At 41.6% G+C, this 22,474-nt stretch overlaps 1 pseudogene; it reads right to left on the minus strand.

The window, feature by feature from the left end:
- Positions 1–693: 693 nt before the first annotated feature.
- Positions 694–1,537, minus strand: LOC138444256 (mitochondrial import inner membrane translocase subunit Tim23-like; annotated as a pseudogene).
- Between the last annotated feature and the right edge of the window lie 20,937 nt (positions 1,538–22,474).

Genomic DNA, 22,474 nt, shown 5'->3' on the forward strand with positions numbered 1-22,474 from the left:
GGAACACTGGTCTGTGAAAGCGCTGCACTGGGAGTGTCCTTTGCGTTTCAAATAAAGTTCCAGTTCCTCCTCAGGGCTGTAAACACCTCAGTCTGATGCTACTGGCTTCTTTAGCCGCAGGCTTTAGCCCCATTGGCCTTCCCTTTGTCCCTTAAATTTGTCAAGTGTACGGCATTCTAAAGACCGTGCACTCGCTGTTTCCCTCCCTAGAAGACCCTTTACTGGGTCTTCCCAAGACTGATTCTTTGTGATCACTGATTAAACACCGATGTTGCTTTCTTGGGAGAGTTCTTTTTTTTTTTTTTTTTCTATTTTCACCCTTTATTGGGAATACAGAGCAATATTACAGTCTTGAATCATTAAATGAACAAACGTGGCTGATACAGTATTGACAAGCAGGCCTGAATTCTGGGATTAAGTGGTTTTCCAGAAGTGGGTGGGAGCAAAAACAGGTGTGAGATCTTCTTAAGAGAACCACATCACTCAGCCGCCAAAGGGTGTTTTGTCTTCAACTCAGTAGTGGCTGGAAGGAGCGCCAGTCCTGGTCAACCATCCATGATCTTCATCACAGCAAACTGGAATCTCTAGTTTTTCAAATTAGTTGTAGATAGAAGAGTAAATGCCTCCAGACTGACTTATAAACTGATCAGGGTGACTACTAAAGTGTCCTCCGTTTGTAAACTAGCAGAATCTTCAGAGTGATTGTTGGAGCACAGAGCCTTTCATGTGCTCCCAGTTATTGTATAAAGCGAAGAGGCTCCTAAGCGTTAGTCCTGCTAGACCACCTCGTGCTGACCCTCGAAGGCCGCCTGTACATTTATACAACATGCCTGTCATAGTTCCAGCTGCTACTGTGTTAAGGTCATCTTCTGCACCTCTTGTTTTCTCGATAATGACACCAAATGCACTATAAAGCAAAGCCGGAGAACCTAGGGTATTAGCCCAAAGTGCCCCTTGCCTAGTCACCATATTCAAGATCTGTACATTTCTTGGTTTGGACCAGGCCATGCTCTGGGTTTCCTTCAATCCTAGCCGTAGATCATTCATCGACCCAAATGCGGCCCCTGTCATACAACATCCTCCAATGGTAAAGAAGGCCAGTTCAAATCTGCCCCGGGTTTTATTAGCTCCAGTTGGTAAAAAACTTATCTGTATCCTGTATGAGATACCGTGGATCCACATTTAAATAAGGACACAGAGGGTTCATACCAATTAGCGGGACTCCAGCCAAATCCGCGTGCGAGTAGCCTGCTCCGCTGGCTGCGAAAAAGCCGGCCAACCCCCCAGTGGTTTTGTTGCCACTACCTCCGCCGCCCTGCGTGGTGTCGCAGCAAACTGCCCGTCTTGCCGCCGCCTCAGGCCGAGATAGTCTGCTCCGCCGTCTCCTCGGTAACAGCGGGGAGACCCGCGTTACCACCGGCTCCTTCACACGCTGACCTCTTGGGAGAGTTCTTTGCTGACAACTCACTCCTCCAGAGGCATCCACATCACTCTCTGATATATCATCCTGAATTGTTACCTTCATTGAACTTCTCATTATCTAAGACTCTCTTATTTACTTGTTTGATTCTCTCTTTTAAAGTATACGTTTCACGAGAGGTTGTTCTTTCTCCCTCTGTCTTCAGCTTCTAGACAACGCCTGCCACAAGGTGACTCTTAATTAGTATTTTCTGAAAGAATGAATTAAATGCATCAGATAGTCAGAACCATGTTCCAAATGAGTCCTGTAAATATTGGAAAGTTTCATATTCGTGTCAGTTTTCTTGAAATGGACAGAATGGAGAATATTAAAGAATTTATATACTTCTGTTTTATGACTCTAAGGGGCATTTTCTTTTCACTGACTTCAAATTTTGCTGGCCATACAGAAAATATTACAATACTGGAATCAGGTCTTAGTGCTCCGTGTCTTTCTCTGTGGCTAAAAATCACTGAAGGATTTCAAGAAATCTGTTTTTGTGACATCACAGAAAGTTTATTTTCATTTGATGTAAATACAATTCATGTGAATAGTTAAAGCAGAGGGTAAACTAAAACCACTGGCCCTGAAAATTCTCAGATATGCGATACAAATATTACTTTTCCTGCATCGTCAGCAGATGACTTTGCATTGAGAAGTGATCTTTAGTGATAATAGTGAAATATGGCATGCTCACCTGAGTTCATGTCAATAACATTTAAGAAATCACCAGCTTCAACTTCGATTTAAATTTTTTTGAAGAGGATAGAAAATCTCTCCTACCACATATCTCTCCACGCAGCATCGGGCCTGTCATTTATCTTGAAGATTACACTTTTATCAGCAGGATGTTAAATTCTTCTTCCTAGAAGACTATACTTGTCTCGCCCGATTGCTCATTTCTGTGCTGAGATCACATGCTGTGTGCTGTTGCTTAATATTATTTGGCCAGTCTGTTCATTCACACTTCATTCCATGCACATAGCAGTATGTATAATTTTCAAAACCCAAAGAAACATTTTTATCTGTATATTTCATTTTTGCTCACAAATATTTATCAAGTGTCTGCTATGTCCAGCACTTTGGGGAATAGGAGAGTAGACAACATGGACCCTGCCCTGATTTATGTTTCATATTAGGTGTTACAAGCATTCATTAAACCTCTACTGTTTACTAGGTATCAGCTGGACACTTCCTTTAATTATGTCATCTATTTCTAAAAACCATCATGCTTTATATAGGTGTCCAAATCTGGCAGATGGAAAAACTGAAGGTTAAAGGTTCTTGCAGTTTTCCCAAGATTAAATTTATGTCAAAGTTAGTAAAGAAAAACTGAAGGTTAAAGGTTCTTGCAGTTTTCCCAAGATTAAATTTATGTCAAAGTTAGTACTCAAAATTAGTTTTCTGATTCCAAGTCCAGTGTCTACTGCAGAAAGACAAATGATACTCGTGCATGTGTGCCAAGTCACTTTGGTTTTGTCCAACTCTTTGCAATCCTATGGACTGTAGCCCACCAGGCTCTTCTGTCCATGGGATTCTCTAGGCAAGAATATTGAAGTGGGTTGCGTGCCCTCCTCCAGGGGATCTTCCAGATCCAGGGATCAAGCCTGTGTCTCTTAAGTCTCCTGCACTCTTCAGGCAGGTTCTTTACCACTAGCGCCATCTGGAGCATTCGTGAAATGACTATAGTACAAAGCAGATGTCTTTAAATACTGCAGGGGAAGAGGAAGGATTACTTCCATATCTCCACTTTAAGGACATGAATGTATTGGGTTTCTCCAGAGAAACAAAACCAGAAGACTATTAATTTATTCATTATCAGGATTTGTCTCACACAGTTGTGGAAGCTGACAAGTTCTCAGATTCGCAATGGGCAAGCTCATGACTTAGCAGAGCCTAAGGCTTGAGTTTCAGATGAACGCCAACAAGCTTGATAGCCAGGTAGAGCTGATCTGGCTGAAGGAAGGGAAAATCTGAAGGCAGGAAAAACCCTTTGTCTTAGTTCAAGACAAAGAGTAGTTCACTTAGTCTTATTCATGGCCTCACTGATTAGATGCTGCCCACTCACATTCAGTTCAGTTCAGTCGTTCAGTCATGTCCAAATCTTTGTGACCCATGAACCACAACATGCCAGGCCTCCTGTCCATCACCAACTCCCGGAGTTTACCCAAACTCATGTCCACTGAGTTGATGTTGCCCTCTAACCATCTCATCCTCTGTCGCCCCTTCTCCTCCTGCCTTCAATCTTTCCCAACATCAGGGTCTTTTCAAATGAGTCAGCTCTTCTCATCAGGTGGCAAAAATATTGGAGTTTCAGCTTCAACATCAGTCCTTCCAATGAATACCCAGGACTGATCTCCTTTAGGATGGACTCGTTGGATCTCCTTGCAGTCCAAGGGACCCTCAAGAGTCTTCTCCAACACCAAGGTTCAAAAGCATCAATTCTTTGGCACTCAGCTTTCTTTATAGTCCAACTCTCACATTCATACATGACTACTGGAAAAAACATAGCTTTGACTAGACAGACCTTGCCAGCAAAGTAATGTCTCTGCTTTTTAATATGCTGTCTAGGTTGGTCATAACTTTCCTTCCAAGGAGCAAGCGTCTTTTAATTTCATGGCTGCAGTCACCATCTGCAGTGATTTTGGAACCCTCCCAAAAATGTCAGCCACTGTTTCCACATCTATTTGCCATGAAGTGATGGGACCGGATGCCATGATGTTAGTTTTCTGAATGTTGAGCTTTAAGCCAACTTTTTCACTCTCCTCTTTCACTTTCATCAAGAAGCTCTTTAGTCCTTCTTCACTTTCTGCCATAAGGGTGGTGTCATCTGTATATCTGAGGTCATTGATATTTCTCCCAGCAAACTTGATTCCAGCTTATGCTTCTTCCAGTCCAGCAGTTCTCACGATGTACTCTGCATATCCGTTAAATAAGCAGGGTGACAATATACAGCCTTGACGAAGTCCTTTTCCTATTTGGAACCAGTCTGTTGTTCCATGTCCAGTTCTAACTATTTCTTCCTAACCTGCATACAGGTTTCTCAAGAGGGAGGTCAGGTGGTCTGGTATTCCCATCTCTTTCAGAATTTTCCACAGTTTATTGTGATCCACACAGTCAAAGGCTTTGGCATAGTCAATAAAGCAGAAATGGATGTTTTTTTTGGAACTCTTTTGCTTTTTCGATGATCCAGTGGATGCTGGGAGAAGGCAATGGCACCCCACTACAGTTCTCTTGCCTGGAAAATCCCATGGGTGGAGGAGCCTGGTAGGCTGCAGCCCATGGGGTCGCACAGAGTTGGACACGACTGAAGTGACTTAGCAGCAGCAGTAGCAGTGGATGTTGGCAATTTGGTCTCTTGTTCTTTTGCCTTTTCTAAAACCAGCTTGAACATGTGGAAATTCACTGTTCACGTATTGCTGAAGCCTGGCTTGGAGAATTTTGAGCATTACTTTACTAGCATGTGAGATGAGTGCAACTGTGTGGTAGTTTGAGCATTCTTTGGCATTGCCTTTCTTTGGAATTGGAATGAAAACTGACCTTTTCCAGTCCTGTGGCCACTGCTGAGTTTTCTAACTTTGCTGACATATTGAGTGCAGCACTTTCACAGCATCATCTTTTAGGATTTGAAATAGCTCTACTGGAATTCCATCACCTCCACTAGCTTTGTTCATAGTGACACTTCCTAAGGCCCAGTTGACTTCACATTCCAGGATGTCTGGCTCTAGGTGAGTGATCACACCATCGCGATTATCTGGGTTGTGAAGATCTTTTTCGTATAGTTCTTCTGTGTATTCTTGCCACCTCTTCTAATATCTTCTGCTTCTTTTAGGTCCATACCATTTCTGTCCTTTATTGAGCCCATCTTTGCATGAAATGTTCCCTTGGTATTTCTCATTTTTTTGAAGAGATCTCTAGTCTTTCCTATTCTATTGTTTTCCTCTATTTCTTTGCACTGATCGCTGAGGGAGGCTTTCTTATCTCTCCTTACTATTCTTTGGAACTCTGCATTCAAATGGGTATATCTTTCCTTTTCTCCTTTGCTTTTTGCTTCACTTCTTTTCCCAGCTATTTGTAAGGCCTCCTTAGACAGGCATTTTTCTTTTTTCATTTCTTTTTCCTGGGGATGGTCTTGATCCCTGTCTCCTGTACAATGTCACAAACCTCTGTCCATAGTTCATCAGGCACTCTATCAAATCTATTTTCTTAAATCTATTTCTCACTTCCACTGTATTATCATAAGGGATTTGATTTAGGTCATACCTGAATGGTTTAGTAGTTTTCCCACTTTCTTCAATTTCAGTCTGAATTTGGCAATAAGGAGTTTATGACCTGAGTCACAGTCAGCTTCTGGTCTTGATTTTGCTGTCTGTACGGAGCTTCTCCGTCTTTGGCTGCAAAGAATGTAATCAATCTGATTTCAGTGTTGACCATCTGGTGATGTCCATGCGTAGAGTCTTCTCTTGTGTTGTTGGAAGAGGGTGTTTGCTATGACCAGTGCATTCTCTTGGCAAAACTCTATTGGCCTTCGCCGTACTTCATTCTGTACTCCAACGCCAAATTTACCTGTTACTCCAGGTATTTCTTGACTTCCTACTTTTGCATTCCAGTGCCCTATAATGAAAAGGACATCTTCTTTGAGTGTTAGTTCTAAAAGGTCTTATAGGTCTTCATAGAACCGTTCAACTTCAGCTTTTTCAGCATTACTGGTTGGGGCATAGACTTGGATTACCGTGATACTGAATGGTTTGCCTTGGAAAGGAACAGAGATCATTCTTTCATTTTTGAGACTGCATCCAAGTACTGCATTTCAGACTCTTGTTGACCATGATGGCCACTCCATTTCTTCTGAGGGATTCCTGCCCGCAGTAGGAGATATAATGGTCATCTGAGTTACATTCACCCATTCCACATTAGGGGGGCATTACTCAGTCTACCCATTCAGAGGTTAATTTTTTTCTTATGTAATATTTTTTCTGAACTTTGCATATTATTTTTTTTTTAGTGGAAGGAAAATTGCTTTACAATGTTGCATTAGTGTCTGCAATACAACAACATGAATCAACCCTAAGTAATGGCCATAAACCATGAGTTTCATATATCCACTTCCTCCTGAGCCTCTCTCCCACCCCACCTCCACCCCACCATTCTAGGTTGTCAGAGAGCACTGGGCTGAGCTCCCCGTGTTATCCAGCAACTTCCCGCTGGCTATCTCTTTTACTCATGGTAATGTATGTATGTCAGGGCTTTCCTGGTGGCTCAGTGGTAAAGAATCTGCCTGCAATGTAGGAGACTCGGGTTCGATCCCTGGGTCAGGAAGATCCCCTGGAGGAGGGCATGGCAACCCACTCCAGTATTCTTGCCTGAAGAATCCCTATGGACAGAGAGACCTGTTGGCCTGCAGTTCATAGGGTCGCACAGAATTGGAGACGACTGAAGCGACAAAGGAGCAGCAGCTGCAGCAGTATATATATGTCAAGGCTACATCCAGAAACACACTCACTTCCAGAATAATGTTTGACCAAATGTCCAGGCACTGCGTGGTCCAAACTGACAGGCAAAATTCTCTATCACAGTGGGTTTTTGTCCTCCTCTCTCTTGATATGAGTTAGTTGCTTCTGCATTGAAATTCTTATGTTGATATTTTTGTTGTTGTTGTCCTGATTGAGCCAGATGCATGATTTTGCTTGTTCTGCCCTGCCCAGCATCCACTCTTTTTTCACACCGGTTCCTGATATCCTTTTAGGAAATTACCTCTTTTCATGTACCTCTTCTCAGGGGCTCTAGACATCTAGGTGCCTCACTTTACTTGCAGGGCAGACACGTGACCCACGCTAATTTCAGCAGCCCCTCTCTGGCAGTGTGAATCTTAAATAGAGCAACACAAAGGGGAAAATGATGGGGTACATATGTCAGTGGCAGAGGCTCTTTGAGTAGTTCCTGCAGCTTATATGCCTGCAGCTGCCAGGTTTTAAGCCTTGTTCTTTACCATCAGCATCCTTCAAATAAATTTCCTTTTTTTTTCTTGTTAGCTACATTTATTTTTGTTGCTTACCGTGAAAGTACTCTATTCCTTATAAAAGCCTTACATGATTCTCTACCCTTTTGTGTCTAGTCTCAGTGGGGCTGAACATCAACTGTTTTAGATTCGCCACTGGGATGGATTTCCCAAAAGATTAAGTATTCATCGGAAGCCTGGACTACCACGGAGAAGAGCAAAGCTATTTTTTGAAGTGCTTTCATTTTTGCATTGTCAATTTTGGCTTCCTTTGACTCCTGTGGTCCCCACATCCTGAGACTGGGACTAAAGCCATTATTTTTGCTTAATCTTAAAATCTTCTTATAATACTCACTTTTCAAGTGGGAGTCCTGCAGTTATTCAACCTTCCACGTTGCCTGCTTTCACAAGGAGTGAAGCAGCTGATTATGCACCACTTTCTCCACCACTTTGGTGGAGTCTCCATATAGGAAGGCTTCATTACCAAGTCTCTCCATCTCAGATGAAGGAGCGAAGACCCCAAGAGTCTAAGTGACTAGATGGAGACTTAACAGCAATGGAAGAGGACCCAGGAGCTAAACTCAAAGCTTTCCCCTTTGTTGGCTTTAATGACTTGGCCCTGTAGTGTTGATCTCTGTCCTTCTGTCTTTCAAAAGTTGACCTGCCCCGCTCATAGATTGCTCTGGTGTGTCTCCAGCTCTGACTCCGGCATTGATACCCATGAATGCATTCCAGAACTAGATCGGGAACATGGACCAGGAATCAGAAACATCTGCTTAGAAAACCATGTCATTCCTGCCATTTCTCTTATTATTCCACTTTGCCTTGGCAGATGAGAATGGGCTCCTTTGACAGTTTCACGTGGCTCCTTTAGAGCCTTGCTGCTGCTGCTGCTGCTGCTGCTAAGTCTCTTCCTTCAGTCGTGTCCGACTCTGTGAGACCCCATAGATGGCAGCCCACCAGGCTCCCCCATCCCTGGGATTCTCTAGGCAAGAATACTGGAGTGGGTTGCCATTTCCTTCTCTAATGCATGAAAGTGAAAAGTGAAAGTGAAGTCGCTCAGTCGTGTCCGACTCTTAGTGACCCCATGGACTGCAGCCTAGCAGGCTCCTCCGTCCCTGGGATTTTCCAGGCAAGAGTACTGGAGTTGGGTGCCATTGCCTTCTCCACCTTTAGAGCCTTACATATCCCCAAATCACCATCTGGGTTCTTCCCGTTGCTATCACGTGGATCTCACCATGGCTGCGTTTCCGTATTTAGCCTCTCATACCTCTGTGCTCGTGTTTGAACGGTGTCATACTCAGCACAGTCTCATCCTTACTTTTAATAAAGCGTGTAGAGTGTGTCACGTGTAAACCTTCAGCTCTGACAGTCACGTCAGCAAACATCCAACGTTACTTTATATAACCCCAAACTGCTTTGTTATTCTTCTTACAGTTCATGCCTCAGTGACTGTTTTAAATTCTCTGCTGTATTACATAAACCTGTTCAGACACTTAACCCTTATATCCACTGGGCATCACATATTGCTAAGGTCAGAATTTTCCTTTCTGTGAGATTGTGCAGTTTTACTCCTTAAGCAATATCATGTGCTTAGGGTTCAGGCTTTAAAAATATTCAGGTGAGCTTGCCTTCCTTATTATGGCAACCGAACATTTTCACAGGTCTGCAGGAGCAATTCACAGATTTTTCTGACCCATTCAGAAAATGAATGAATCAGGTGCTTAAAAGTCAGTACTTCTTTTTAAAAATTTTGTGAGAGTATAGTTCCTTTACCATGTTGTGCTATTTTCTGCTGTAAAGCAAAGTGAATTAGCCATACATATGCATATCTCCCCTCTCTTTTGGATTTCCTTCAGGTTTAAGTCAGTACTTCTCCATTGCACCCTTCTCACCCTTGGCTCAGATCTAATTGCATTTATAATACATTTATCCTTTTAGAGTATAAATTTGTGTTGTGTCTTCATTTTCAGAGAATACTTTTGGCATTTAAAGTCAAGCATATGAAGCACTTTCATATGAACGTTTTTAACAACCAGACTTAACTCAGCATAATTTTTATTTTTATGTTCCCCAAACAGGAATGACTTCTTCTCAACTCTACATTTCTGTTCTTGTAATAATGGTTGGAAAATACCATTTTTTGGAAGTGAATGTAGGAGGTCAGAAGGTATCTACGTTTCACAAATTTGTCTAATCCCTTGTAGAGCTTCACACTAAGATTATGGTAATCCCATCTTCTCTTTTTCGAGGTTAATTCTTCCTTCTTTCTCTGACCCCTTGAATTGCATTCAGTACCCCCTTTGATTGCTCGTTTGATCTCCCTTTCTTACCTAACAAATGAAGCCCAGCTTCTCTCTGACTGCAAATGTGCTCAGGGTTCTTCTTATCAAAAAATGGACTTCTTTCAACTGTATTAATGCTCCTGCTCTCATTTTTCATTCACCACCCAAACTTTGAACCTTTAGTTTCAATTTGTAAGTTTATTTCATGACCTCCTATTCATCCCTGGGCTTCCCTGATAGCTCAGTTGGTAAAGAATCCGCCTGCAGGAGACCCTGGTTTGATTCCTGGGTCGGGAAGATCCCCTGGAGAAGGGATAAACTACCCACTCCAGTATTCCTGGGCTTCCCTTGTGGTTCAGCTGGTAAGGAATCCACCTGCAATGTGGGAGATCTGGGTTTGATCCCTGGGTTGGGAAGATACCCTGGTGAAGGAGAAGGCTCCTTACTTCAGTATTCTGGCCTGGAGAATTCCATGGACTATAGTCCATGAAGTCGTGAAGAGTCAGACACAACTGAATGACTTTCGCTTCACTTCATCCCTGATGAATAGTTTATATGAATAGTTTGTAAGAGACTCAGCCATCACTGCTCCACTACAACTGTAGGGATGAGTGGTTGAATCTGTCAAGAGGCGGGAGTGACATTTGAGCTTGAGCTCAGTGTGGGGCAGGGCATGCCGAGAGAGGAAAGGGTGAGGAGAAAAGCTGGAGGCAGGACTGAAAAGCTCCATTTGCCAAGTGCGATGGTTGGACTTGCAGATAGGAAAACAAGTTTAGTTGATAGCAAGTTTTCATTTGGTAAGTTAGAGAAGAGTGAAAGCAAAGCAAAACTTTGATGGACTACACAGAGAAAAATGAGCAGAGACCTCAGCCCTATTTTTCCTCTGTCATTGCTCTTTCCAAGATTTCCCAGCATCTAAGATCTGATTAGTATCTCCATCCCCAGGCACAATGGACCAGTGCACAAGTCTCAACAACATTTTACAGGTTACCTTTTAGGCAGATTCTTGGTTTAGCCAGAAGTCCTAGTCATGGTCTACAGAGTCCTCTGGTTTATTTTTATTTTGTATCATTACATATTTATTAGAATGGCCGATATTCAGAACCGTGATAACACCAAATGCTGGTGTGGCTATGGAGCAACAAGAAACTCTTATTCATTGCTGATAAGAATCCAAAATGGTACAGCCACTTTGGAAGACAGTCTGGAGGCCTCTTACAAAACTAAACATACTCTTTTATTTATTTATTTTTGAATTAATTTTTATCGGAGTATAGTTGCTTTAAATGCTGTGTTAGTTCCTAATGTCCAGCAAAGTGAGTCATATATCTTTTTTGGATATCCTTCACATTTAGGTCACCGCAGAGCACTGACCAGAGTTCCTTGAACTACATAGTAGGTCTTCATTAGTTACCTGTTTTGTGGTTGCTGTTGGTGTGTCACTAAGTCATGTCTGACTCTTTGCAAAGCTATGAGCTGCAGCACGACAGGCCCCTCTGTCCTCCACTAGCTCCCAGAGTTTGCTCAAATTCGTGTCCATTGAGTCAGTGATACTATCTAACCATTTCATCCTCTGCTGCGCCTTTTTCCTTTTGCCTTCAATCTTTCCCAACATCAGGATCTTTTCCAGTGAGTCAGCTCTTTACATCAGGTAGCCAAACTATTGGAGCTTTAGCATCAGTCCTTCCAGTGAATATTTATGGTTAATTTCCTTTAGGATTGACTGGTTTGATCTGCTTGCAGTCCAAGGGATTCTCAAGAGTCTTCTCCAGCACCACAGTTTAAAAGCATCAGTTCTTCAATGCGCAGCTTGTTTTTATGGTCCAGCTCTCACATCCATACATGACTACTGAAAAAACCATAGCTTTGACTAGACAGGCCTTTGTTGGCAGTGGTATCTCTGCTTTTTAATATGCTCTCTAGGTTGGTCATAGGTTTCCTTTCAAGGAGGAAGTGTCTTTTAATTTGATGGCTTCAGTCACCACCTACAGTGATTTTGAAGCCCAAGAAAATAAAGTCTGTCACTGTTTCCACTTTTCCCCCTTCTATGTGCCATGAAGTGATGGGACTGGATGCCATGGTCTTTATTTTTGAATGTTGACTTTCAAGCCAGCTTTTTCACTCTCTTTTTTCAGTCTCATCAAGAGGCTCTTTAGTTCCTTTTCACTTTCTGCCATTAGAAGGGTATCATCTGCATAAGTGAAGTTGTTATTTCTCTCAACAGTTTTGATTCCAGCTTGTCATTCAACCAGCGCAGCATTTCACATGATATACTCTGCATATAAATTAAATAATCAGGGTTACAGTATATAGCCTTGTTATATTACTTTCCCAATTTAGAACTAGTCTGTTATTTCATGTAAGGTTCTAATTGTTGCTTCTTGACCTGCATTGCTTCTTGATTCTACTACACATGGACATCACCAGATGGTCAATACCAAAATCAGATTGATCATATTCTTTGCAGCCAAAGATGGAGAAGCTCTATATAGTCAGCAAAAACCAGACCAGGAGCTGATTGTGGCTCAGATCATGAACTCCTAATGCTAAATTCAGACATAAATTGAAGAAAGTAGGGAAAACCACTAGACCATTCAGGTATGACCTAAATCAAATCCCTTATGATTATACAGTAGAAGTGACAAATAGGTTCAAGGGATTAGTTCTGATAGATAGAGTGCCTGAGGAACTGTGGACGGAGGTTTGAGACATTGTACAGGAGGCAGTGATCAAGACCATCCCCAAGAAAAAGCAATGCAAAAAGGCAAAATGGTTGTCTGAGGAGGCCTTACAAATAGCTGTGAAAAGAAGAGAAGTGAAAAGCAAAGGAGAAAAGGAAAGATATACCCATCTGAATGCAGAGTTCCAAAGAATAGCAAAGAGAGATAAGAAAGCCTTCCTCAGTGATCAGTGCAAAGAAATAGAGGGAAACCAATAGAATGGGAAAGACTAGAGATCTCTTCAATAAAATTAGAGATGCCAAGGGAATATTTCATGCAAAGATGGGCTCGATAAAGGACAGAAATGGTATGGACTAACAGAAGCAGAAGATATTAAGAGGTGGCAAGAGTACAGAGAAGAACTATACAAAAAAGATCTTCATGACCCACAATGCAAAGTCAAGTGGGTCTTAGGAAGCATCAGTACAAAAAAAGCTAGTGGAAGTGATGGAATTCCAGCTGAGTTATTTCAAATCCTAAAAGATGATGCTGTGAAAGTGCTGCACTCAATATGCCAGCAAATTTGGAAAACTCAACAGTGGCCAAAGGACTGGAAAAGGTCAGTTTTCATTCCAAGCTCAAAGAAAGGCAATGCCAAAGAGTGTCAAACTACCACACAGTTGCACTCATATCACATGCTAGAAAAGTAATGCTCAAAATTCTCCAAGCTAGGCTGCAACAGTATGTGAACCGTGAACTTCCAGATGTTCAAGCTGGTTTTAGAAAAGGCAGAGGAACCACAGATCAAACTACCAACATCTGATGGATCATTGAAAAAGCCAGAGAGTCCCAGAGAAACATCTACTTCTGCTTTATTGATTATGCCAAAGCCTTTGACTGTGTGGATCACCAAAAACTGTGGAAAATTCTTTAAAAGATGGGAATACCAGACCACCTGACCTGCCTCCTGAGAAATCTGTATGTAGGTCAGGAAAAAACATTTAGAACTGGACATGGAACAACAAATTGGTTCCAAATAGGAAAAGGAGCACGTCAAGGCTGTATATTGTCACTGCTTATTTAACTTATATGCAGAGTACATCATGAAAATTGCTGGACTGGAAGAAAGACAAGCTGGAATCAAGATTGCCGGGAGAAATATTAATGACCTCAGATATGCAGATGACACCACCCTCATGGCAGAAAGTGAAGAAGGACTAAAGAGTCTCTTGATGAAAGTGAAAGAGGAGAGTGAAAAAGTTGACTTAAAGCTCAACATTCAGAAAACTAACCTCATGGCATCTACAGCCATGAAATTAAAAGATGCTTGCTCCTTGGAAGAAAAGTTATGACCAAACTAAACAGAACTAAACCAAACTTATTAAAAAGCAGAGACATAACTTTGCCAACAAAGGTCTGTCTAGTCAAGCTATAGTTTTTCTAGTAGTCTTGTATGGATGTGAGAGTTGGACTATAAAGAAAGTTGAGCACCAAAGAATTGATGCTTCTGAACTGTGGTGTTGGAGAAGACTCTTGAGAGTCCCTTGTACAGCAAGGAGATCCAACCCATCCATCCTAAAGGAAATCAGTCCTGAATATTCATTGGAAGGATGATACTGATGTCAAAACTTCAATACTTTGGCCACCTCATGTGAAGAATTGACTTATTTGAAAAGACTCTGATGCTGGCAAAGCTTGAAGGTAAGAGGAAAAGGGGATGACTGAGGATGAGATGGTTGGATGGCATCACTGACTCAAAGGACATGAGTTTGAGTAAACTCTAGGAGTTGGTGATGGACAGGGAGGCCTGGTGTGCTGCAGTCCATGGGGTCGCAAAGAGCTGGACATGACTGCGCGACTGAACTGAACTGAACTGACCTGCATATAGGTTTCTCAGGTAAAGTGGTCTGGTACTCCCATCTCTTTAAGAATTTTCCAGTTTGTTTGATCCACTCAAACTTTTAGGTTTTAGCATATTCTGTGAAGCAAAGGTAGATACTTTTCTGAAATTCTCTTGTTTTCTCTATGATCCAACTAATGTTGGCAATTTGATCTCTGGTTCCTCTACCTTTTCTTAACCCAACTATACATCTGGGAGTTCTTGGTTTACATACTGCTGAAGCCTAGCTTGGAGGACTTTTAGCATAACCTTGTTAGCATGTTAAATGTGTGCAATTGTGTGGTAGTTTGAACATTCTTTGGCATTGCCCTTCTTTGTGATTGGAATGAAAACTGACCTTTTCCAGCCCTATGGTCACTGCTGAGTTTTCCAAATTTTCTGGCCTGTTGAATGCAGTACCAGAGCATCATCTTTTAAGATTTGAAATAGCTCAGCTCGAATTCCATCACCTCCACTAGCTTTGTTCATAGTGATGCTTCACAATGCTCACTTGACTTCACACTACAGGATGTCTGGCTTTAGGTGAGTGATCACATCATCATGGTTTTCTGGGTCATTAAGAACTTTTTTTGGATTCTTCCATGGATTCTTGGGCTTCCCTAGTAGCTCAGCTGGTAAAGAATCCACCTGCAATGCAGGAGACTCCAGTATGACTCGTGGGTCAGGAAGATCCACTGGAGAAGGGATAGGCTACCCACTCAACCCCTCTTGGAGTTTCCTAGTGGCTCAGCTGATAAGGAATCTGCCTGTAATGTGGGAGAGCTGGGTTGCATCCCTGGGTTGGGAAGATTCCCTGAAGAAGGGATAGGCTACCTACTCCAGTATTTTGGCCTGGTGAATTCTAGTCCATGGATAGCAAAGAGCCAGACACGAATGAACAACTTTCACTCACTCACTCCATGGATTCTCGCCACCTCTTAATCCCTTCTGCTTCTGTTAGGTCCTTACCATTTCTGTCCTTTGTTGTGCACGTCCTTGCATGAAATGTGCTCTTGATATCTCCAGTTTTCTTGAAGAGATCTCTAGTTTTCCCATTCTATTGTTTTCCTCTATTTCTTTCCTATTTTATACATAATATGAATAGTGAATATATGTCAATCTCAATCTCCCAGTTTATCCTTCTCCCTTTTGTGTCCATACATTCATTCTCTACATCTGTGTCTCTATTTCTCTTTTGCAAATAAGATCATCTGTATCATTTTTCTAGATTCCACATATATGTGTTAATATATGATGCTTGATTTTCTCTTTCTGACTCCATTTTGTATGACAGTGAAGTTCCTGGTTCATTGATCTTGTGTTCTCCTTGGTAACAGCTTTCCTCTGCCTAACCAAGATGATTGCTTCTCTCTTAGCAATTCACAGTTTGGAAGAGTGTTTCCTGTCTGTTGGATACTTGTCCATGAAGTCCAGCTCCATTTTGGGACCACAAAATGAGATGCGCATTAAAAAAAGAAATTTTAAAGGATTAAACTTAGAATGGCCATGTTGACAAGGAGCTCTGCTTAAGTCAGATGATGGTCATTTCTCTGTCTTTGGTATCCTAGGCTATCTCCAGGTGAAACTCTGAGTTCCCTATTTAGGCTTAAACATATCAGGTCACAGACTCTGCAGTTTTTTGCTCATGATGTTATATAATGCTTTTTCTCTTTTCTCTTAGTCAGTGAATAGAAGCCATGTTGAGAGGGACCATCACATCAGATGACTAATAAGCCTAGCTCCTGGGAAGGAAAAATGTAACAGTTAAGCCCATGTACTCTTATGCCAGACTGCCAATTTAAATGTGGTTGTAAAGTTCATCCAGCTCTAACTTTAATTTTATTCTTTCCTCTTGGTTATCACAGTTGTGCCAAGGATTGCCACTGTAGTTTAGACTAAGACTAGAGAAAATTGAACATAGTAGGTATTTTTCCTGCTGCTCATGACAAAAGTACATGGTTTGAAACATTTTTGAGAACACTGATTTTCAGAGCTCCAGACTGTGATCGGATATCTAACATCTTGACCTGGGAAACAGGTTTAGTGAGAAGCGAGAGACAGCTGTGTGGCCTTCTCTCAAAACTGTGAACTGAATCAAATGTACTTTTTTGGGGATAAAGATGTCATAACGACTGGAGCAGATGTCATTTGAAAATGACTGTCTGTGCAACACTCTGCCCCATTCCAGAGAGAGATTCTACATTCTTCCCCGGGATGATAATCCTGTTTTCTCTAATTGAGTTTTGCTTTGTATTCAGAGGAGGAAAGATGTAAAATTAGAATCTGGAGGGCTTTAAGAATGAAAAGTAAACTAAGTGTATTAAAAGCTTATGATGCAATCTCCTGTGAAGAAGAACCCCAGATAATTTCTGTAGATACTTTCCTTTCAAGAAGTGGAATGTAACTCCCTGTTCTTAAAGTCTGACCTGCACATGGTGACATCGTTCCAAAGAGTACAGCATGAAGAGGGGGAAAGAGAGTAGGCTTATAGTAGAGAAGCCTGACAAACACTACTTCAGCTTGGGGATCAAGGCCAACATCAACAGTCATAAATCACATTGAGAGCATATAGCCTTGACATGATACGATGGAAATGACACTACCTCTGCAATCTTCCTCTGCAAACACCATTACTCCAGAGTAATCATGAAGAGAATATCTGACAAGTTCCAGTACAGAGACATCTCACAAAACAGCTGACTGCTACTCTTCAAAAGTGTCAAGATCTTCAAAAACAAGGAAAGTCTGAAAAACTGTCATAGATAGAGGAGTTTAAAGAGACATGACAACTAAATGTAATGTAGAATCCTGGATGGGATCTTGGAATGAAAAAAAAAAAAAAGGTAATTAGGTGAAAACTAAATAAATCTGAATAAACTATGGACTATGGTTAACTAAAAAAAAGTTATGGTACACCGGTCATTTTCTTATGTCTCAACTAATTTAATTCTCACAGTGAAACTATACCTACTCTGAAAGATAGAATATGTGGCTGGAGGCTTTGTATCCTAAACCTAAGGTTTGAGAGGTGAGTCAGTTCAGTTCAGTCGCTCAGTCGTGTCCGACTCTTTGCGACCCCATGGGTCACAGCACACCAGGCCTCCCTGTCCATCACCATCTCCCGGAGTTCACTCAGACTCACGTCCATGGAGTCAGTGATGCCATCCAGCCATCTCATCCTCGAAGTGACACCCAAAGTTACACATCTCATGAGTGACTGAGCTGGAATTTAGGCCTTAGACTATATGACAACATAGAACAGCTTTACAATCCTGCAATGACTTATGTGTCAGTTTTCTTTCTTCTTCTTCTTATTTTTAGCATATTTATTTACTTGGCTGTGCTGAGTCTTAGTTGTGGCACGTGGGATCTTCAGTCTTCATTGTGGCCTGTGGGATCTTAAGTTGCTGCATGCAAATTCTTAGCTGTAGCGTATGGGATCTGATTTTCTGATCGGAGATCAGACTCTGGCTCCATGTGTTGGAAGTATGGAGTCTTAACTACTGGACCACCAGTGAAGTCCCTCTATATCAATTTTTACTTGGGGCTATAGAGAATTATCATAATTTTAGCAGCTTAAAACAACCCCTAGTTATATCATTATGCTGTATATAAGTAGTCTGGGTATTGTGTCTTTCCATTAGGTAGAGTCTCACAAGGCTGAGATCTAGACACAAGCAGAAGTGCTTTCTTTTCTAGAGCCTATGGGGATGAATCTGCTTCTAACATCATTCAGATTGTCTGAAAATTCAGTTGCTTGTGGTCGTAGGACTGAGGTCTGGATTTCCTCGCTGGTTGTAGGCAGGAAGCCTCTCTAGACTCAAGGACTCCTGCCTTCCCCATCACATTGCTCCCTCCATCATAAAACCGGCAACAGCACACACTGAGTCTTTCTCATGCTTCGAGTCTCTTTGATTTCCCCTCTCTGCCTTCAGCCAAGGGAAAACTCTGATTTTAAGGGCTCTTGTGACTACACTGGGACTTTCCTCTTGGCTCAGTGGTAAAGTCAGGAAGATCCCCTTGAGAAGGAAATGGCAACCCACTCCAGCATTTTTGCCTAGAAAATTCCATGGACAGAGGAACCTGGGAATCTATAGTCCACGGGGTTGGCAAAGAGTCGGCCATGACTGAGCACGTCAGTACAGTGGTAAAGAATCAGCTTGTCATGTAGGAGATGTGAGTTCCATTCCTAGGTCAGTAAGCTCCCCTGGAGAAGGAAATGGCAACCTGCTCCAGTATTCTTGCCTGGAAAATTGCCCATTGCATAATACATGGATGATCTGCTGGATATGAGATTGGTACAGTCAGGTCTATCCAAATTTTTTTCTACTGAAACACAGCATCTTCTTTTAAGTGTAAGACAACTGCAGGGTAACCACTTGGGGCAAATAATTTATAGGCAGTATGTTACATTCAGATCCTATTTCTAGATTTCATGAAAGTGATCACCATTATTTCTTTCTTCTTAGATGAATAGCTTTTCAATTTTAAGCTTTCCAAACTTAGAATGTATTCTCCAATCCTTGCATATATTTAGGTAGTGATATTCTCTCCGCCAAGCTTAGAATTTTTCTCCTGATCATCAAATATGATGATCCACCATCAAATATGACTTCCTTGCTCTCCCCTCCCTCCCCACTGGACTGAAAGTGCCACAGGTGCAGGGGCCACACCTGTTGTGTGCACCTGGGGCCTGGCGCAGTGAACATAGGAGGCAGTCATCATTGCAGAGGAAACGAATGAATGAATGTGAATGGGCAGCATGTTAGAACCACGGAAACAGGGTGTTTTTGAGAGACTTAGGAAAAAGTCCTTGTTTAAGATCACCTCTTCTCTTCTTTATCCATTCTTCTGTTGATGGACATTTAGGTTGCTTCCATGACGTGGCTACTGTAAATACTGCTGCAATGAAAGCTGGGATCCATGTATGTTTTTGAATCATGGTTTTCTCTAGGTATATGCCCAGGAGTAGGATTGCTACATCATATGGTAGTTCTATTTTTAGGTTTTTAAGGAACCTCCATACTGTTCCCCATAATGGCTGTATGAATTTACATTCCCACCAGCATGTAGGAGGGTTCCCTTTCTCCAGCTCCTCTCTAGCATTTACTGTTTGTAAATTTTTTGATGATGACCATTCTTACAGTGAGGTGATACCTCACTGTAGTTTTGATTTGAATTTCTGTAATAACTAGTGATGCTGAGCATTGTTTTCTCTAGATGACAAAGAATTTGACTGTGTGGATCACAATAAACTGGAAAGTTCTGAAAGAGATGGGAATACCAGACCACCTGATCTGCCTCCTGAGAAATCTGTATGCTGGTCAGGAAGCAATAGTTAGAACTGGACATGGAACAACAGACTTGTTTCAAATAGGAAAAGGAGTACGTCAAGGTTGTATATTGTCACCCTACTTATTTAACTTCTATGCAGAGTACATCATGAGAAATGATGGACTGGAAGAAACACAAGCTGGAGTCAAGATTGCTGGGAGAAATATCAATCACCTCAGATATACAGATGATACCACCCTTATGGCAGAAAGTGAAGAGGAACTCAAAAGCCTCTTGATGAAAGTGAAAGAGGAGAGTGAAAAAGTTGGCTTAAAGCTCAACATTCAGAAAACGAAGATCATGGCATCTGGTCCCATCACTTCCTGGGAAATAGATGGGGAAACAGTGGAAACAGTGTCAGACTTCATTTTTTTGGGCTCCAAAATCACTGCAGATGGTGATTGCAGCCATGAAATTAAAAGTCACTTACTCCTTGGAAGAAAAGTTATGACCAACCTAGATAGCATATTCAAAAGCAGAAACATTACTTTGCCAACTAACATCCGTCTAGTCAAGGCTATGGTTTTCCCAGTGGTCATGTATGGATGTGAGAGTTGGACTGTGAAGAAGGCTGAGCACTGAAGAACTGATGCATTTGAACTGTGGTGTTGGAGAAGACTCTTGAGAGTCCCTTGGACTGCAAGGAGATCCAACCAGTCCATTCTGAAGGAGATCAGCCCTGGGATTTCTTTGGAAGGAATGATGCTGAAGCAGAAACTCCAGTACTTTGGCCACCTGATGCAAAGAGTTGACTCATTGGAAAAGGCTGTGATGCTGGGAGGGATTGGGGGCAGGAGGAGAAGGGGACGACAGAGCATGAGATGGCTGGATGGCATCACTGACTCGATGGACATGAGTCTGAGTGAACTCCGGGAGTTGGTGATGGACAGGGAGGCCTGGCGTGCTGCGGTTCATGGGGTTGCAAGGAGTCAGACACAACTGAGTGACTGAACTGAACTGAGCATTGTTTATTGTGCTTTTTGATCATTTGTATTTTTCCTTCTTTAGAGAAATGTACATTTAGATCTTTCACCCATTTTTTGATTTGAGTTATTTGTTGTTGTTTTTTTTTTTTTGATGTTGAGCTGCATGAGCTGTTTGCACATATATACAATGGATAAAAAATAAGAAAATATTGTCATTTACAGCAAAATAGATGAACCTAAAGACTGTCATAATGAATGAAGTTAGATACAGAAAGTGAAATATCATACGATATTGCTTATATGTGGAATCTAGAAAAAAGGGTACCAATGAATTTGTTCATAAGACAGGAGTAGAGTCACAGATGTAGAACACAAACTTATCGTTCCCATGGGATAAGGGTTAGGAAGGATAAACTGGTAGATTGAGATTAAGATACATACACTACTTACATAAAATGGACAACTAATAAGAACCTGCTGTACAGCACAGGGAACTCTACCTAATACTAAATACTCCATAATGGTCTATATGGGAAAGGGAGCTAAAAAAAAAGAGTGGATATATGTAAATGTATAACAGATTGACTTTGCTGTACACTTGAAACTAAGACAACATTGTAAATCAAATGTATTCTAATAAAAATAATTTAAAAAGCACCTCCTTTCTGTTTCTTCCCAAGAAGGCATATTTGATCCTTAGTTTCTAGGGACTTCACTGGACCACATTTTCAGGGGCCATGCCACTGTTCATCAAAGGTTACAGCCTGCCTGTGGAGCTCCTTTCGAGCTCAGGCTCTCTTTTCCTTCCATGTGGTAAAAGTTGTACACTGCCACAGCAATAATGTCCTGTAACCAACTCTCCAGCATCCTCTTCTCTGGGGTTTCTTCCTTTTATGTGACAGGGCTGTATGCGTGCTAAGTTGCTTCAGTCATGTCTGACTCTCTGCGGCTCCATGGGCTGCAGCCTGCCAGGCTCCTCTGTCCATGGACTTTTCCAGGCAAGAATAGTAGACTGGGTTGCCATTTCCCCCTCCAGTAACAGGGCTGAGGGTGATAAAATTCAGGTTTTCGTTTAAGGGGAGATAAGGAGCATTTATTTACTTATTTATTATGGAAGTATAGTTGATTTACAATATAATATTAGTTTCAGGTGTACAACAGTGAGTCAACCGTTTTTCTAGATGATACTCCATTTAAAGTTATTGTAAAGTATGGCCTGTGTTCCCTGTGCTGTATAATATATCCTTGTTGCTTATGTATTCTTGATCTACTAGTTTGTACCTCTTACTTCCCTACCCCTATATTGCCCCTCTTCCTTTATCTCTCCCCACTGGCAATAACTATTCTATGTATCTGTGAGTCTGTTTCTATATTTTTATGTTCATTCATTTCATTTTTTAGATTCAAATATAAGTGGCAACATGCAGTATTTGTCTTTCTCTGTCTGACTTATTCCCTATACATACTTTCCAGGTCCATTCATGTCCTTGCAAATGGCAAACTTCTTTCATTTTTATGGCTGAGTTATATTCCATTACATGTGTGTGTGCTAAGTCGCTTCAGTCACGTCTGGACTCTTGCGACCCCATGGACTGTAGCCCGCCAGGCTCTTCTGTCCATGGGATTCTCAAGGCAAGAATACTGGAGTGGATTGCTATGCCCTCTTTGTGTGTATGTGTGCGTGTGTGTGTGTGTGTACACACACTCCCCAAGTCTTTTTTTTTTTTTAAACCGCATCTTTATATCTATCTCTGATGGACATTCAGGTAGCTTCCATATCTTGGCTATTGTAAATAATGCTGCTGTGAATAGGAGGGTTGCATGTATCTTTTCAAACTAGTGTTTTCATTTTCCTTGGGTGTATACCCAGCAATAGAATGGTGGGATCATATGGTAGTTTTATTTTTAGTTTTTTTAAGACCTTCCTGTTTTC

The sequence above is a fragment of the Ovis canadensis genome, chromosome 7, assembly GCF_042477335.2.
Source record: "Ovis canadensis isolate MfBH-ARS-UI-01 breed Bighorn chromosome 7, ARS-UI_OviCan_v2, whole genome shotgun sequence".
Classification (NCBI taxonomy): domain Eukaryota; kingdom Metazoa; phylum Chordata; class Mammalia; order Artiodactyla; family Bovidae; genus Ovis; species Ovis canadensis.